Raw genomic sequence first — 4755 nt, 5'->3', positions numbered from 1 at the left:
ATCACTCCCTGCCTACGCCAACGCTAGATCTTCTAGTGTGCCCTGAATGGGTACGCCCCATCACCGCCCCCACTCGACCTTGTTGAGAAGCGAGTCACGAAAGAGATAACTGCACATCAGCCACTAGCGACCTCGATGAGGCGTTTCCAGAGGATGCTTCTCTATAATTCTCTTTCTTTTGATATTTCTGTCAGAAATTTTTGAATATATTTAATGGGACTATATTCTCATTTCGCCCCAGGCCCTGAAAATTCCAGGGTCAGGTGTTGAACTTAATTGTTCCGCTGTGTATTATCGTGCCTTCATGGTAAAGTCTGCTGTTAGCCATGCATGCAGTTGTGGCATCTAGATCTGTGCTCATGGGGTTATGTAAACTACCGGGCGGTGTCCAAGTTGGTTCATGTATTTACCTATCTCTGTTGGTTCATGTATTTCGGCTGTGTAAAGTTGAAGAATGATCGATTTTACCATTCTGAATGATATTATGCTCAGATGAACTCTATTAGTATTTAGTACAAGATGTACCCAGGCATGCTCTTGTTGTACGAACGAGTGTGATTGATGAAGACTATCATAGTGTTGCTATGTTTGTAATCTACTATCCTTTAATCTTTTTCAGAAGCATATATGACGAACCAGGTAGCATCTGAGGTTATTGAGATCATAGAAGACGACGATTCTGTAGGTGAAGAATGTTGGGAATTGCTTGAGGTACGTCCTGCTATATACTCCAGTAATTTTTTGGTTGTGGTATTGGTAAAAATAAATCTATTGGTATATCTTCTGTTATTGCAATTTATATATTCTGCCCTCTGATAATATGTCTTGATTTTAAGGTCGTGTTCTCTTGTTTTCATAGTTTTTAGGGTTTTTATTAGCATAGGTTATTCGTTTGTTTGCTTTTAAAGTTAATTTACCCATGTAAACTTTTGTGCTATATTGGAGTTCTTGCAATACAACAAAAAATGTTCTGGCACGTGTCCATGGAATTTTTGTACATGCGCTAGGTGTATATTCTAATGTATTGATTAAAAACATAAGTTGTGGTTAATGCTTCATAAGCATTCCAATCACTGAAGTATGTATATTACGTACAGCATGCAGCATACAACTATATAGACTAGTACACCCATTTATACCCAATTAAAAGAGTAACGGTACTGTTTTTTTGTTGTTGGCATGTCCATTAGATTTCAGTTTTGCCACACAGTTCCAAGATAAGTATTTAATGCAAAGGCTATATAAAAATTCCTATCATTATTGGATCAATTTTGGTATTAAGTAGTCATTGTCCTTTAGCAAGACGCTGCTTTCTAGGTTTGCTCCCAAAAATTATATTACACCAGCATCTTAATTATACCTTAACAAACTTTTTGTTAAAACAAAACACCATTGTCCTGCCACAATTAGGCTGACACCAACTATACATATGTTATACCTGTTAGATTTGCCAGTGAAGTTAGAGGCTGCTTGTACCTTAAAGGGTCATCAATTAGTATTATTCTATTTCTGTATGTTGGAGGAACTCTTGATGCTTTCGTATGCTAAATTTTGAGTAATTTTTACAGGATTTAACTCCCGCGTCCACCTCCTCACCACCTTAATTTTCAGGCCAGTTCTGAGTTTAATGTAGAAGATTATCTCAATGAAGGTAAAATGGTTGAGTTACAACTTCCTGCACCATGAATTCATGATATCATGTGCGATCTGCTTGCCTTAGCAGAATGTGATCATGAAAATAAATTTCGAAAGAAAGCTCGCAAACTACATCATGAAAGTGATCCTTTGATGTATCTGTTGCTATGTGACGTCAATGCAAAAAACATTAAGGTGATCAGTTAAAAAATTTATGTTTTCCTTGATCCATGAGGATCCTGCTAAATCCGGGGACATGCTCACTTTTGTTTATAACTTAGCAAAATTTTCCTCGTGAGGCAACCTAATGAGTGTTTTGTACTAACTGCCAGATGTTTCCAAATAAGCCTTAACTAACTCCGGAAAAACTCAAATTTGTGTATATATATTAACAGTGAATCTAATGAATTTTGATTTGCTTGTCAAACTTTGCTCTGCCTTTCAACGTCATTAGGGGAGATGTGTATGGACCGTGAGTGTCTCCTACTTCTGTTAGAAAGGTAGACATGATCAATAAATTTGATCATAAAACCATCTAACCATATATATGCCATGCTTGATGTGGTTGATTCGTCAAACGGTCAAACCTGTTTAGGGAAAAATAACTAACCGGTAAAGTAGCACTTGATGCACTTCATGGGAACTTAATATTAAGCAAACTGATTAAGAAGAAATCTGGTATTGTTATATACTTATAAACTTACCATTCTGTTATGATTTTCCATGTTTTTCTTGCAGGTGGAGATGGAATTCTAGCAGCACCTTCCTTTTTTCCTGATGGAGATGGAATTTTAGCAGCACCAAATCATACTATCATCAATAGTAATGAAAAAAATCAAGACTCGGGTCAGAGTTGCAGCCTGCTGTCCAGTTCCCCAATTGAGGATTCTCCTCTTTATATGATTGATACTCCTCATGGATCAAGGAATTGGTTGATCTTACTAACATGGATCAGATTGATGACGTACGTACCAATATTACTACCTAGGAAAGAATGTCACTCTTGCACTTGATCTTGATGGTAAGTTCTTAAACGCTTTTTTCTCATGTGCGTTTGTTTTCATGCACTTAAGATTATTGGCATGCTCATTTTCTGTTGCATAGGCACCCTTATCCATTCATCAAGGTATGACCAGGGCGCGGACTTTTCATTCCCTATGCGCCAAGGAGAAGAAGAGTACACTGTCTACGTGAAGAAGAGACCACATGTGGACGCCTTCCTTGAAGAGGCAGCTCATATGTTTGAGCTTGTTGTGTTTATGGCTAGCATACGTTCTTATGCAAACCAACTGATTAGTGCACTGTATCCTGAGAACAGACTGATATCATGGTGTTTTTTCCGTGAGTCATGCGTCTGGTAGATGGAAGCTATCAGAAGGATCTGACCATTATTAAAGCTGATTTTGCAAAGGTTGCGATAGTTCACAATACCCCCCAGGTAATTTACTCTCAAACTCATGTACGGAGGTTGTTATTAATAGTTATGATTTTGGTGTTATTGACTACCATATTATTGAGATGAATTTGAAAACTTCTAATTTATGATTGAAACCCTTTTTTCACATGTGATGCAGGTTTTCCAGCAACTGGTGAATAATGGGATACCCATAAAGAGATGGTCAAGTGACCCGTCTGACATTTCACTGCTTGAGCTGATCCCCATCTTGGAAACAATTGCTGACACCGATGATGTCGGGCTGATCATTGCAAACAAATTTTCCAGTTAAAGATTTGATATGCATAGGTTGCAAACATTTGCTGCCGCTAGTTATTTAATTTTCTCAACAAAGAATCTTTCCATAGTGGAACAAAAAATTTGGGGCAATAAATGGACACCTATGTTGCTTTGACTTTGATTCCCTAGAGTTTGGTGCGGGAGAATCAAATTTGTGAACTGTAGTTTGGCACATCTTACCATTTTTTTATGTGCAACTCTGATGCATAATATGTTGTTGTTTTACAGAGGAAGTTATAGGCTATGTAAGGATAGCCATAGGCCTCTTGGCCGCATGAACAAACTCATACATGATCCAAAATTATTTGTAACTTTTATCAGTTTTGTCTCAATCATGAAATTCCGAATAAGAAAGGCAATATGGTTTATGCAATTATGTTTGCGTTCGACTTTTGCATATTTGTATGATTTGACATGTTTATATCATGTATTATATAATTAGCAATTTGCAATTTTCAACATCTAAGGATCGTTTTTGCCGACCAAAGAGAATTCATACATTAGGCGTATCACCATGCATCCATGCATATGCATGCTTGATAGTATATAGGGAAAATGTCTGTTTACAACGAACGAGGGTGGGCATCCATCACTTGTTGGCTTGCTATGGAGTTCAAGACTGCTAGAAGTGAAACAAACATAAATAGAGAAAGTCGGTTATTTACCCATAAGTTGAGTAGTCTTGGATCATATACCAAAAGTTGCTTGTCAATTAGTATATACCATAGATCTAAATTATACATCTGCTCAAGCCATCCTTCGTTTCTTGAGAAAGGAGATGCCCCCTCCGCTCTTGCGGCGCTTCCCATGGGCGGCAAGGATGGATCATTAGCCGCCACCGCCATTCCATCATCCCTCTACCTCCTCCCTCAATACCGCCAGACGGCACGGTCGGGTGAAGCCCAGATGGCATAGGCGTTGGCGCGGATCGACGTCTCTAGCCAAGATGTCGCGTTAGCGGGGGAGGGGGGCGTGGTGGTGCAATGACGGTCGGGATCTGCGGCTACACAATGAGATTTATGGCGACGGGGTGCGCTAATGGTGGCAGTGGCATCGGCGGACAAGAATGATCCCTCACTTGACTTCCAGCCGTGGCAGGCGATGCGTGCTGACGACATCATAGGTCGGCGGCCCCTATCATGTCTCGTGTGGTGGTGGCTGGCCGTAGTCGTGGCTCACCTGCGGTCGCTCACGGTGTCATGGTGTCGGCGGCCGGAGACAGAATCAGCTATTCTTCATTTCTCTATGGGCGCATTGAGCTCAAGAAGACACGCTACTGTAGGAAGGCCCAACTGTGGGGTCTCTAAATGTCCATCAGTGTGGGAGCGATCTTCTGCACCCGCTATTGATCTCTCGACACTACTAACATGTCAATAGTGTCGGGT

General features: G+C 40.0%; 1 pseudogene; it reads left to right on the top strand.

Annotated features, from left to right (window-relative positions):
- Positions 1–627: 627 nt before the first annotated feature.
- On the top strand, positions 628–3362 carry LOC119356037 (annotated as a pseudogene).
- The last annotated feature ends 1393 nt before the right edge of the window (positions 3363–4755 follow it).

Source organism: Triticum dicoccoides, chromosome 1A, assembly GCF_002162155.2.
Source record: "Triticum dicoccoides isolate Atlit2015 ecotype Zavitan chromosome 1A, WEW_v2.0, whole genome shotgun sequence".
Classification (NCBI taxonomy): domain Eukaryota; kingdom Viridiplantae; phylum Streptophyta; class Magnoliopsida; order Poales; family Poaceae; genus Triticum; species Triticum dicoccoides.
The sequence above is the reverse complement of the archived record's forward strand: the minus strand, read 5'-3'. Positions and strand labels throughout refer to the sequence as shown.